Source organism: Ixodes scapularis, unplaced genomic scaffold, assembly GCF_016920785.2.
Source record: "Ixodes scapularis isolate PalLabHiFi unplaced genomic scaffold, ASM1692078v2 PGA_scaffold6__148_contigs__length_123643588, whole genome shotgun sequence".
Classification (NCBI taxonomy): Eukaryota; Metazoa; Arthropoda; class Arachnida; order Ixodida; family Ixodidae; genus Ixodes; species Ixodes scapularis.
In genome coordinates this window covers 107,441,229-107,456,428 of record NW_024609881.1, presented here as the reverse complement: position 1 = coordinate 107,456,428, position 15,200 = coordinate 107,441,229, and the positions used below count along the sequence as shown (strand labels likewise).

General features: G+C 39.7%; 1 pseudogene; it reads left to right on the top strand.

The window, feature by feature from the left end:
• The window catches only part of LOC115326465, a 46,040-nt pseudogene that overhangs the window by 18,919 nt on the left and 11,921 nt on the right, over window positions 1-15,200 (top strand).

Below are 15,200 nucleotides of genomic sequence, written 5' to 3'. Positions count from 1 at the left end.
AAAAAGATTGTGCTAGGGCGAATACCATTGGAAGCATCTTCGTCTGTGACAATGACATTTCAGAGAGGGTATATATATATATATATATATATATATACTCGAAGGAAACATCCATCAGTGTAACCCTGTTTGGCAGTCAATGTTTTCTAGTGGACCGCTGACTGTGCCTGACTGTACGTCAAGCGTGTCTGATTGGCCAACAAGTTACTCTGACCGACAGTCAAACTCCAGTCAGACTCCGCTTGTGGTAGAGTTTAACTACCATTAGTGATAATTTTGTGATATTTGTAATGTTAGGCTCAGATTGGGGAATTTGAATGACTATTATTTGATATTTGATTTTATTTTCTAATTATATGGCGTATTTCCGTTCCAAATGTCTTTTAATGATAATCAATGACTATTTGTAACTATTTTGAGTTATTTGATTCTGCGCGGACTGAGTTGGCTTTGAATGGCTAATTTTAGTTTTTTGATCAAAATTTGACATGACAGATATGTAGTTCAAATGACTTCTAGTTACTTTTAACGACTTTCGGCCACTATTTTGAGTTATTTGATTGTGTGCAAACTGAGTTGGCTTCATATGGCTATTATTGGCTGCGTGACCATGTTTATGAATTATATGGCAGATTTGGGGTCCAAATGACTTCCGTGACTATCAATCCCTATCAGTCACTATTTCGACTCATTTCTTGTGTGCGGACTGAGTTGGCTTCCAATGGCTACTGTTGACTATACATTCATATTTATAATTATATGGCAGATTTAGGGTCCAAATGACTTCTAGTGATTGTCCATGATTATCAGTCCCTATTTCGAATTATTGGATTGTGTGAAGACTGAGTTGGCTTCATATGGCTATTATTGGCTATATGATTGTATGTATAAATTATATGGCAGATTCGGAGTTCATATGATTTATACTTACTATTAATGACTATTGGTCACAACTTTGAGTTATTTAATTGTGTGCGGGCTGAGTTAGCTTCCAATGGCTATTATTGGCTATACAACAATATATTTTTATTTATATGGCAGATTCGTGGTTCAGAGGGATTCTAGTGACTGTCAATGGCTGTTAGTCACTATTTCGACTGACCTGATTGTGTGCAGACTGAGTTGGCCTAATATGGCTATTATTGGCTATATGATTATGCTTATAAATTATAAGGTGGGCTTGGGTCCAAAAGACTTCTAGTGACTATCAATCACTATCAGTCACTAATTCGACTTATTTGATTTTATGCAGGCTCAGTTGACTTCCAATGGCTACTATTGGCTATACAATCATATTTTTTATTTATATGGCAGATTCGGGGTCCAAATGACTTCTAGAGACTATCAATGGCTATTAGTGAATATTTCGACTTACCTGATTGTGTGCAGGTTGATTTGGCTTCATATGGCTATTATTGGCTATATTATCATGTTTATACATTATATGTAGGATTGGGGGTCCAAATGACTTCGAGTGACTACTAATGATGATCAGTCACTATTTTGACTTATTTGATTTTATGCAGGCTGAGTTGGCTTCCAATGGCCATTATTGGCTATAGGCATCTGTTATTGACCTGGTTGGCTCGAATTGCCAAAAATGGCTATTTGTGCTAATTGGTTGTAATATTCTGCTATTCTATACTTATGAATGAAAATGGCTTCAAGTGGCTAATGTTAGCAATAGAATATAATCTTAACAATATCACCTCAAATCGCTTTAGAATGAACATTAGTGAATATTAGTGACATAGTATTCATGATGTTTTGAATATGAATGGATTCGAGTGTCTACTATTATTGACTATGGGCAGTTCTTGGCCAAATCGGCTTGAAGTGGCTATATATGGCTATCAACAACTATTATTTGCAATTTATGCAATTAAAGTTTGTATAGATTCGAATGACTTCAACTGGATATTATTGGCTATAGGCATCTATTCTTGACTTGGTTGCTTGGATTGGCGATTATTGGCTATAATCATCTGTTTCAGACATCGGTGGCTTGAATTGGCTACAAATGGCTTAAAGTGACTAGTATTTATAATTAGCAGCTATTTCTTTGTCTACAAACTGAAATGGCTTCATGTGGCTAGTTTTGGCTGTTACCATCTATTGTTTTACTAGACTGGCTTTTAATGGCTATGAATGGCTATTCGTGAATATCCATTGAATGGCTATGAGTGGCTGTTCATGAATATCCATTGAATGGCTATGAATAGCTATTCATGAATATCCATTGAATGGCTATGAATAGCTATTCATGAATATCCACAATTATACTTGCTATAGCCATTGCTAGTTCACTGAAGCCAATCTGGTAAAAAATGAATGATAATAGCCAACAACAGCTACTAAAAGCCAGTCCGGTTAGTAAACACTAAAATTGCTCATAACTATCAAGGCTAGCCACTAATAGCCATTTGTAGCCATTTCAAGCGAATTTAATAAAGAATAAATGTTTATTCTTTATTAAATTGACAATAGCCACTTGAAGCCAGTTTCATCCATAAACAGTGAAATATCACAAAATCGTCAATTATACTCACTAATAGCCATTGCAAGCCATTTGAGGCGAATTTATCCAGAAATAGGTGCTAATAGCCAACAATAGCCAATAAAAGCTATTCAAGTTAGTAAACATGAAACCTGCTTATAAATATCGACACTAGTCACTACTAGCCATTTGTAGCAATTTTAAGCCAATCTAAATGCTTATAGCCAGTAATAGCCACTTGTAGCCAGTTTCATCCAAAACACTGAAATAGTGCATAATTGTCAATTATACTCACTGATAGCCATTGCAAGCCATGTGAGGCGAATCTGGCCAGAAATAGATGCTAACAGCCAACAATAGCCACTAGAAGCCATTTCAGTTAGTAAACGTAAAACCTGCTTATAAATATTAACACTACTCACTACTAGCCATTTGTAACAATTTTAAACCAATCTAAATGTTTATAGCCAGTAACAGTCACTTGTAGCAAGTTTCACCCAGAAACACTGAAATAGCCCATAATTGTTAATTATACTTGCTAATAGCCATTGCTAGCCATTTGAAGCCAATCTGGGCAGAAATAAATGCCAATAGCCCACAATAGCCACTTAAAGCCATTTTAGCTGGTAAACACAACAATCGCTCATAACTATCAACAGTAGCCATTTGCAGCCAAATCAAGTCAGTGCAATAAAATAAATGCTTACAGCCAGTAATAGCCACTTGTGGCCATTTTCATTCATAAACACTGAAATAGCCCATAATTGTCAATCATATTTACTAATAGCCAATGCTACCCAGCCATTTTAAGCCAATTTAGTCAGAAATATATGCTAATAACCAACAATAGCCACTTAAAGCCATTTCGGTTGCTAAACAGAAACATCGCTCATAACTATCAACACTAGTTGCTAATAGCCATTTGTAGCCAAATCTTGCCATTGCAATAAAAATAAATGCTTACAGCCAGCTATAGCCACTTGTGGCCATTTTCATCCATAAACACTGATATAGCACATAATTTTCCATTATACTCACTAATAGCCATTGCTAGCCATTTGAAGCCAATCTGGTCAGAAAAAGATGCTAATAGCCAACAATAGTCACTTAAAGTCATTACAGTTAGTAAACACTAAAACACCCATAAATATCAACACTAGTCACTAATAGCCGTTTGTAGCCATTTGAATCAAATTTATCAAAAATTTGATGCATAAGCCAATAATAGCCGCTTGAAGCCATAATCATCTTTAAGTACCGAAATAGCACATAATTGTTTAAAGGGGTACGAAACGAAATTTTAGCGCCGATCTTTCTGCATAAATATGGGCTAGGGACAGGCACCAGCTCGGAAATATCAATATCGCGCTGTAAAACACAGGAGAACTAATTTTAAAACTAATTAAACGATTTCAAAGTCACATCTGGTGGCTGGTCGGAAGTTCTCGTCACATCATTTGTGGCATAGGAGCAGCGCCGTTCTGCGGCAATACGGCGTGCCGGCAGAATTAGCCGAGGCCTGAACGCGTTTGCAAAGCTTTGGCGGAGAAAGCCAAAGTGTAGTTGGCCACAGTGAGGTCGTTCTCGTTGCGGCTCTTTGCACGACACGACCCGAGCATGCTTCTGGCACGGCCGGTATTAGTTGCTGCGAGTCGTGAGCTGCGAGCCGACGTTAAAAAAGATATGTTTGAAGTACAAGAGTGTCAGCAAAAGCCACACAAAATACCTGTTCACACTCGGAGCGGACACGCGCGTTTGATCGAAGTGCTGGATTCGCTCTAGACCGCGTTTCGGTAAGCGCTTGTGGACCGACCTTCTACGCTCGGCAAAGAAAGGTTGGACCACGGTTGAACTGACATCGCGTAGCTCCCACAGTGACGTAGCGTCGTGTCAGAATAAAAATGGCATACTAATAACAAAGTGTACATACCGTGTTACGAAGCTGATCCGTATGACGTTTATTTGAGCTCTATATCACACAAAACAAGGAGATAGAATCAATGAGAGTCCCTTTTCAACGATAGCGTTCGTCACCGCTGTCTCGGAGAACAAGGAGATCGAGATGACTAGGGGAAAAGATTGACCTCTGAAATTTAGTTCAGGGATCAAACTATTCATCCGGGAAGGGTCCACAAGTGTCACGCGGGCATATTCCATTCAGCAGGCCAGCCGGTCACGGGCAGGCGGTCTTGGCTAAGGACCGCCGGAGCAACGGTGCGCCGAGTCGGTGTTTCTGCTAGGCCTACTATATTCTGCCGAGCTCGCTTGGTCCGTAGAATCTTGGCCGTTGTAGCTCTTCTCGGGTGTTTGTGGATCCTGCGTTCTTGATCGTCGTGGTCTGTTTCAGGTAATCCTTCCTTTTTTTTCTTGCTGGTTGAAGTCGGGACGCACGAGAAGAGCATCAAATCAACACGGCCGACGCTGTCGGCCGTGTTGATTTGATCGTAAAAAGTGCGTAAGACAGCTGCGGAGCTGTCGTAACCTGCGCAAACGTTACGACAATTTCGTTTCGAGAATACGGGTTTTCTCTCAAATTTATCGTACGCACTTTTTTCGTCGTAAGTTCGCTTTGACAATCCGGCCTCAGAGCTAGTTTTGTGTTTTGTCAGTGGTGCCGTGGTTGCCGACTTACCGTGGTGCAGCCTGCGTGCAGAACTTGCACATCTCAAACGGCCACGTTGTCACAGGTCGTAAATCGTCGACGCGCCACCAAGTGGCAACGCTCGTAACCACAACAGCCACGCCGTAGCCTTTCCCGTCTGGCACAAGTGACGTTACGAATGCGCCCAATATCCCAAGACGCATCGCGCTCTCCGATGGCTGATTTACGAGCGCGCGCCCAATCGGACCCCTCAGGGTGAAAAATATAGCCATCCGTTCGAAATACAAACGCGCGATTATGATTTACGGATATCGTTGATCATATTGAATCTATTTCTGACCATAATATTTCAAGTTCCGCTTCAGTATTCCTTTAACGATCTCATCAATATCCATCAGCAGCCATTTCAATTCAATCTGGTCAAAAATAAATACAAATAGCCAACATTATCCACTTGAAGCCATTCCATTTCGTAACTGTAAAAATAGCTCAAGCAATAGTTATCTACTGATAGCGGTTTGTAGCCATCTGCAGCCAATCTATTCGAAAATAGGTGCGTATAGCCAATAATAGCCACTTGAAGCCATTCTTATTCATAAAAACTCAGACGGCAGATAATTGCTATTGGACTGACTATCAGCCATTAGTAGCCTTTGAGCCAATCTGGTCATAAATATATTCTAATCGCCAACAATAGCTACCTGAAGTCATTTCAGTTTATAAACAAAAATAGCTCAGTTTTCCTTACTTATTAATATTTGTAGCCATATCTATCAAATATATATAAAAGTGGAGGCGGATAGCCGGTTGAAACCATATGCATTCACCAACGCCGAAATAGATAATTTTGAATTATCTCATCTATGGCCATTGGCATCCAGTTAAGGTCAGTCTGGTCAAAGAAGATGCTAATAGCCAACAAAAGCTACTTGAAGCCGATGATAAGAGTAAGCAAACAAAAAAAAACCACATAATTATCAATAATAATAACTTCTAGTCACTTGGAGTCGGTCTCATAAAAAATTGATGCCTATTGCCAATTATGGTCACTCGGAGCCAAGGGCTTCTATAAGACATGTTTCGGTAGGAATAAAACAAATAAATGAACAAGCTCAGAAAAGGTTAATAATTATTTAGATTGTACAAAATCGGCTATGCAAATCCTGAGTGGTCTATACAACACACTGCATTTTGACATCCAAATACCAAGGGGTCCAATATCACGAGCTTATGTTCACTATTCTCCATAAAAAATGGGAATATTTCATGGACTATCAATTTCTCTAGTAAGTCAGACCCACTTGATTCATTTCCGGGGAAAGTGGTGAGTTGTCCACTCCATACCGCCAGGATCGCTTTCTACTTCCGTCTCCCATTTTGCCCCGGAGTTTCCTGTATTATTCTCAACGGTATTTGACAAGCGTCTGTCAGCGTCCATCAAAGTGCGGTAAAAACGACCGAGAGGACTAAAAAAAAGTCGACAAATTTGTAGTCCTTCCAACTTTTATGTCCCTATTATTTTAAACATGGCATCCGCGAGCAAGGTGGGTGGGTGTCATGACGCACAACTAAAACGCGACCTAAAAATATTCAGTTTGCCAGGCCAGGTGCACTGCAAACCTTGAGAGCTACATAGGGTGGTCCAAGTCACCAGGCTCGATCTAAAATGGACCGTCATAATCGACGCCTCCACGTCGCCATCTAAACTTTTCGTCAAAGGTGTATTTCACAGGTCGGTTTTTTCTTGTAAAATTACAAAGCGTAGCTCTGTTTTAGTAAAAAATTGGGCCAAGAAACTTGCCAGGGTCCACGGCGGGCGGCGACCCAGACGACCAAGTCCAGTAGTGGGGCGTGTTTGGGGCGGTGTTGTACACGTTCCTGGTTATTAATCAGGATGTGTATGTGTGGGATGACGTAAATTGTCGAAGATGTAAGCTAACGGGCTCTGGGATTGATGACGTGAACGACGCACAAGATCATCTTGCTAGCACTTCCCAGTCCGGAAGAGGTAGGGACGGTGACAGGCTGCGCGAACACACACGCGAAAGAGTGGCCAAAACTATTTCGGGCGACCGTGACCGAGTACGTTCAAATGAACAAGCGTATTCCACCCGTGCTCGTAAAAATCAGGCAGCGACATCTTCGAATTCGCAGACACTGTCAGAAGCGTCATAGCTACGTGCAGGAAGTGGCGGCGAACATGTTACTTTCTTTCCATTTGTTTCAGTTACGTTTACTAACATAAGAAGTGTTATGAATAAACGAGATCAGCTTAACTCTGTTGTCAGCTCAACGAACGCAGACCTAATCTTTCTTACGGAAACATGGCTTAGTAAACATGTCTGCAGCTCTGAAATTTTCCAAGGAGATAAAACATATAATGTATATCGTTTTGACAGAGATGGTAGACATGGGGGTGGCACACTCATAGCCGTATCACAGAGCATACCTTCATTTTGCGTAGATGTTCCTTCCAATCTAGAAATTGTTTGGGCTTGTATCACTTTAAATAACACAAGAATTTTATTGGGCGTCTGCTACCGCCCCCCAAACAGCGCAGTGACATTTATTGATGATTTACATGACGTTATGAATTCTATTGTTTGTCAGTATCCCAGTTCTCCTATTTTTTTATTAGGAGATTTTAATTTTCCTGATATCATGTGGTCTGACCCACCTTCTTTTCAACGTGTTTCAACTCAGAGTCAACTTTTTTTGGATCCGTGTGCGTGTTTTAATTTGACACAGCTGGTAATGAAACCAACAAGGTATGTCAATGATACAGCGAACACACTTGATTTAATTCTGTCCACACACCCTGACCTTCTATCTTCCCTTACGTATCTTCCAGGCTTAAGTGATCACTCGTTGTTAAATTTTGATCTCAAAGTTGCTCCCCCAATCAATAGTAAAAAAGTAAAGCTTATTTCTGATTACAATAAAGCCAATTTTGATCTTATTAATGAAAAACTGTGCAGCTATCTGGACACATATCTGCCAGAATTTGATCAGCGAAGCGTGCAGGAAAATTGGAGATTATTTTGTTTAAAAGTAAACGAACTGATTGATGCGCATGTACCCGTCAGGCGTATTCAATCTGATGCTAAAGCACCTTGGTATACTAACACCCTAAAACGTCTTTCCAATAAAAAACAGCGACTTTTTCGTTCAGCTAAACAACGTAACACGATTGATAGGTGGGAAGCATACTTTGCAGCTGAGGTCGAATATTCCCGAGCTGTATCTGACGTCAAAGAGAATTTTTTTAAGAACACTTTACCGGGTCTATTGTTGAATGACCCCAAAAAGTTCTGGAAGACTGTTAATATAAATGACGACGGCTTAATTTCTCTTAGCGATGAGTCTGGGGCGTTAATCCCTCCAGCAGAATATCCATCAGTGTTTAATAATGTTTTTTTCAAATAGTTTTTCTGTAGCTGATGGAAATGTATCGTATGACGTTCCACGTTGTGAGTTTAGCCCTATGTTTCCAATTTCCATGGAACCTACTGGAATTGTAAAGTTAATTGATTCTTTGAAAGTATCATCGTCATGTGGAAGCGATAATATTAACTCAAAATTTCTAAGGCAAACTAAAATGTACTCATCCTTTTTTTTGGCCAAAATTTTCCAGCGATCTCTTGAGTGTGGAACGCTCTCAATAGAATGGAAAACTGCGAAGGTGGTTCCACTGCATAAGTCCGGTAACAAGCATTCTCCATTAAATTATCGACCCATTTCACTAACAAGTATTCCTTGTAAAATAATGGAGCACATTTTGTACTCTCATATTTTCAATTACCTAGAATCCAATTCATTTTTCGCTCCTGCTCAACATGGTTTCCGTCGCTCATTTTCTTGTGAAACGCAGCTGCTTCATTTCACCCATTGTTTGCATGCTATACTGGACAAAAACCATCAGGCTGACTGTATTTTTCTCGATTTTTCTAAAGCATTCGACAAGGTTAATCATAAGTTACTAATGCTTAAACTTTCTTCATTAAGCCTAGATCCTAACTTGTTAACCTGGCTGGAATGCTTTCTAACCAACCGCTCACAATATGTAACTCTAAATGGCGTTAATTCATCCCTGACTGATGTTGTATCGGGCGTACCCCAAGGTTCAGTTTTAGGTCCGCTTCTTTTTCTAATATTCATTAATGATTTACCAAGTTGTGTTTCTTCCTCCATGCATTTATATGCAGATGACTGTGTAATTTATCGGGAAGTTCATGATGATGATGACGTACGCATTTTGCAATCTGATTTAAATAATATTACTCTTTGGTGCAAAAAATGGCGTATGGAACTAAACCCTAACAAATGCAAACTAATGCGCGTTTCCCGGCAAGGCGCACGCCCTTCAAAATATACACTAACCGACATTCAACTTGAATCTGTAAACACATACCGTTATCTGGGTGTTACTATATCGTCGACATTAACCTGGAAGCCTCATATTGATATAATAATCGCCAACGCTAACCGCATGTTAGGATACTTACGACGAAACTTCAGAACGGCCCCAGTTAACTTAAAACTTCTTCTTTATAACACTCTTGTACGGTCAAAATTGGAATACGCAGCCTCTATTTGGGATCCTAACCACACGTTTCTGCATAAAGCTCTCGAACTAGTTCAAAATAACGCCGTTCGTTTCATTCTGTCTAATTATAATCGAACAGCTAGCACATCATCAATGAAATCCAGTTTATCGTTACCCTCTTTGTCATTGCGCAGAAAGTTTTTTCGACTTTGCCTGTTTCATAAAGTGTATCATCATCAGTCGCTGCGAGACCATTTCTTTACATTGCCTAGCTATTACTCTTCCCGTCTGGACCATCGGAATAAAGTTGGATTAACACGTTGCCAAACAAACACTTTTTTTTATTCATTTATCCCGCATACATCAAACGACTGGAACCACCTTCCAGCAGATATCGCAACTATACCTGATTATTCTCTTTTTCGCCAATCTTTGTCTACATTTCTGTTTGGTGAGCCAACATGAGTCATTTTATTTTGTTTATTTTTTTCCGTAAAATATATTGCTTGCCGCTTTTGCCAATGGCTGTGTGTTTTTGATATTTCAATTTCTTGTTGTTTGTTTTTTATTGTTTTGTCAGTTTGTTTTATCTTTGTTTGCTTTGCCCCTCCCCTCTACAATGCTTCGGCGCTTGAGGGTATGTACAATAAATAAATAAATAAAAATAAATAAAAAAAGGAACGAAAGCTCGTTCCATGTTCCTTCTAATTTTTCGAACGCGTCACGTTACAAGTTCCAGTTGTGTAAAGGAACTCATTCCCGTTACAGTTCACGAAATTTAACATATCGTTACATATACGTTACACTTGTATTGTTATGATTACCATATTCAATTAGTTCGAACAAAGTTATTTTGATTGTTCTTTATCCATCCCATGGAATAGGATCATACGAATTTGAATGCCGTGATGGAGACACCGTTAGAAGAAAACAAGCGGAAACAAAGTTTCATTTGTTGTTATATTAACTTTTAAAATTTTCAGCCTTAGGCTATATTCATCTTTCTGGTGAGCGATTCAGACGAGTCATATGTACTCATAATGGAACAGTGCGAATTTATCAAGAACAGAGAAAGGAACTGGACAGCCCTTAGCAAAAAGAGGCCGTACTTCAAAAGAAGTTGAAATATATTTAGTACGAATATTCATTTTGTATTTATTCTGTATTATTTTGGCCGCATTCGAAATACGCGCGTAATGTATTCAAAATACATTATAAATATGAATCAAAAAATATTTTACATATACCAAAAATATTATCCCTTCACACTCAAGATGCCATTTGTGCATTAAAAACGGGTTACACAATTTTTTTTAATATTTTCGATTTTGTCAGCAAATGGTGTCCCTGTGGTATTTGAAGGCACTACTAGATACATCTCACAAAGCTACATTAGAAACGAACACAAACACAAACACCATGACGCACTGAACAGCTCATTCACAGTCCCGTTAACTGCTCTAGAGCCTTATATAGCCTACATATTGAAGGTAATCATTTTTTCGGTGACCACCTCTGCGCTTATTAAGGTTCCAAGTATTCGATCTTCTCCTCGGGAGTCTGTCAAAGGGGAAACAGTGTTTTGAAGTTCGTGGACGATATCTCTTAGTAAAAGGCATTGGTACAACTAATAACAATTCGGGGCAGTCCTTAGAACAATATCCACACAAACGGCTCATAAAATACATGTTATTGCTTCTCTGCGTAGCACCACTCAGGGCGAAGCGAATCAAGGCAGTATCTTCACTTTAAAATACTGTAAACGACTTTATTTTCGTGAGGACCTAATTCTCGCAAAGTTCGCGAATCGCCAACAATTCCGAAAAATAGGTCTCGTGAACAATTCCGGCAAAATGGAAAAATATTAAGATCTTTATTGCGATCCCAGCGCGTCGCGAAAATTAGAATTTGCGAATTATTCCAAAACTCCAACTTTGACCTAAATCGCGAAATATTGAGCCCGCGAAAAATAAATATTTTACAGTAGTTGTTTTGCCTTTTCATTTTAGTAGTTGACTATTTAATATGGTAGTTAATATCACTATATTAAAGTCATTATTCGCATCGCGTACAATGGTGAGTATACACGTTCAGTGAACTAACATTTTGCTAACAAAACCACTCTAAACGTATCTGTTCACAGCACCTGCTGAAGCTATCCAGCATCAGCAAATGTTGTAGTTGTAGTCCCAGAACCCCGTTTGTGATTGGTGTGCAATGAACTGATCAGGTGTGTCCTTGATAGAAAAAAGGAAAAAAATAACATAAACTGGGCTGATTTATCAGTGCGATGCTCCGCAATTCAGTTGACAAACTAATCAAATGTTGTATTTAGGCGCTTCAGTGTAATATCTGCTTGAAGTGAACTTCTAGAAGGGGAGCTTTTCAATATTTTGGTAGTATAAGTCAAACTACCAAAGTATGGCAGTCAAAAGGTACTTAGAGTATAACACAACAGTATTTACGATTTTCAGGTATTATAAGAGTATTCTGCACGTATTTTTGATTGCTCCATTTTTTTAGGGTTGGAGTATATTTTGCATGAATTAAATAAATATTTCAAGAAATATACGTGAAAGGTATTTTGTGCCTATTAATTTAGTATTTACATATTTCAAAACGCATTAAGGGAACTTCAAATGTAGTTTAAGTAAAGGTATTTTAAAATGATTTTTAGAAGTATATTTTAGTACTAAGTAAAAAAAAAGAAGTTTATATTTTCGGTCTATTTTTCGTGTACTTAAAATTATGAACTGTATTTCAAATACACTCAAATTAGAATGTGGTATATTTCAAACGTATTAGTTTTCGCTAAGGGAGGACGAGCGCTGACTAACAACTGAAAGGTTTATTATAAGGAAACCACGAAGAAAACCTACAACAACACGACTCTAATCAATATGGAAGTGCGCATGCGCCTCACAGAATTGGGTGCTGTATCTTACACAATTCTATATGCGTCATCCCCGATCTAAATATTCGACCTCACTGCCCAGCAAATTCAAGGAAGCCTGACTCAGGCAGGCTGGCCCCTCCTTCATTATTTTATGAGCTTCGACAATCTCTCGAGCTTTTTGGTCCCTGTGTTTATACAACACAATGGCCCTGTATAGTAATGGTGTGAAGGCGCTGTCCCTGCAGTATAACGCCAAGTAGGAGCTTGCTGTTCCTGTTAAAAAAACTACGGTGTTCCCGCAGGCGAATGTTGAGGCACCCCCTCGTCTGTCCGATGTATACCTTCCCGCACGTGAGGGGTATCTGGAATACTGCACCCAAGGTCCATGGCACGAACTCAATGCGCTGTTTTATGCCGCACGGCCTCTCCCCCTGTTTGTCTTCCTTGTTCGCGCGTTTTTCTACTGCAGAGCAAATACCGCTTAACAAACAAATGTACCGTTACCGTACATTTTTTCAACAACCGGACACGTTTGAATCTAACAAAGTCCCTTCTCCGAACTTAACAACACTTGCTTCTTGATGTTTATGTCCGGAAGACAAGCAAGTGATGAAGAGGGTAGGGCTTTAGCAAAGGCAGTCTTGAAAACTGCCAGTCCTTTTTTTCGTTGTTCAGTTTTAAGGTGGGGAACAAGGCGAGAAGGAATGAAGGTTAATTTTTGTGCACATTTTTAGTGACCAATGTTCCGCATACGATGTTGCGTTCGATGTGTGGTAACCTGTTCTTTAGTTGTAACTGTAGGCCTCTTTGTGAAAGTTCAGTGATGGCTGTAGTCGATCTTAGATTTCTGGGCGTATGAGGATTCGTGGAAGCGAAGAACGTATCTTAGTTTGAGACGTCAACCTTTCTGTCTCTTCCTTGGACTGAAAGTTCTGGTTTTTGGTACTGCAGTCTCGGGCACTAAAAAAATGTATCAATGTCCATTAGCTCTCCTGCACCCAACTGTTACCAAGCGAGAACCGCACAATATAAACCCTAAGAAACAAGAAAGTTAACGAGACTGTGCTCTTTGTAATTATAATTTTTATACATCTGAGAATTTCAGTCTTAGAAATAAATTAAAAATTACCCCACAGGACGAAAAAAAAGGAACGCCGTTCCTCTTTCCGTTCCAGGAAAAATGTAACAAGTTCCCGTTCCCGTTACAGCTCCACCGATGCAAATTGAAAGAACGGCGTTCCTTCGTTCCTTTTACAAGGAACGCGTTCCAGGAACGCCGTTCCTTCGAACGCCGTTCCGTAAAACACTGGTTTGGCGTTCGTATTGATAGATGGCGTCGGCAGCAGCATTCTGAAGGTGCAGCCAACCAGCGAAAGAAAGCAGACGACACGCAGAGGAAATCCGTTGGCAGCAAAAGCAACCCCCGTTATGCAGACGCGTTTTTTTTTTACTTTAACTTTTGCTTTTATTGCCCGAATTTACTTTTAACCGAAGGTACATTTCAAAAACGATTATGTTCATTTTAATAAACCACGGTGGTCGCGAGCCATCGCGATAAGGAGGTAGCGCCATCTATTAACCCAAACGCCAAACACATCACGCTAATGGACCCCTGTCGTCTGCGTCGCTGCCCACCGTAGACCCTGGCAAGTTTTTTCGCCTCATTTTTTACAGAAAGAGAACTACGCTTCGTAATTTTACAAAAGAAAACAAAAAAAAAAACGACCTGTGAAATAAACTTTTTACGAAAATTTTACATTGGGTACGTGCAGCCGTCGAATGTTACGGTCCATTTTAGATCGAGCCTGGTGACTTGGACTACCCTATAGTTGAAGTGGGACGCTAGGATTAGGCCAGTCCCGCTACCACCCGCTACGAACTCAAGCACCGGCACAGCGTCAACAGCGCGTCGGAACACGTTTACCTGCGACAGTTATTTGCTGCAAACTTGATCGGTCGAAAGGATCTTCGTCTAAGCACCTCGGTGAACGCAGAACGACTCGCACTCATTAAAATAGACGAGCTAGACCAGCTGCTCTCGTTGATCACTCCGTAGACGCCGCCAGCCATGTTTTGTTATCGTTTGAAACCGAAGCGGAAAGGAAATATTGGGATATTTTTGAAAAGAGTAACGACTCTATCTAGATTTTTTGCTTCTCAAACAAAACTTTTGTTGATGAAAATACTATTACGGCAAGGACAGACAGTTTTACAACCAGTATTCCACACATCAATCATCTCTCCAACCAACGAGAGCCAAGAAAAGGTGCTTAGTTTCGTAAGCACCGGGCAGGTTTACCCTCCTTAAATGGCGTGTAGCGACGTAAATATCGCTGAAACAATTTTTTTTTGTGGAACATTTACAAATAAAATCATAAAATCCATAAAAAAACATATTTTTAACTTCAGCGTCCCTTCACGCATCCTTCTTCTTTAAAGAATAACTGTCCTTTATGTGCATTACACATTAAGAAAACCATCAACAGTGTGTGAGTTTTGTTGCTTGCCTCCATTTTTGATCTATACATCAACTGTCTGCACCCTTTTTCAACCCAGCCTTGGGGCTTACCGTGAAGATGAACATATATCACATCGCCTCCAGTTTAAGACTGTGCGATGTAAAGTCAAGTTTTATATTTAGACACATAGTGTTCAAGGT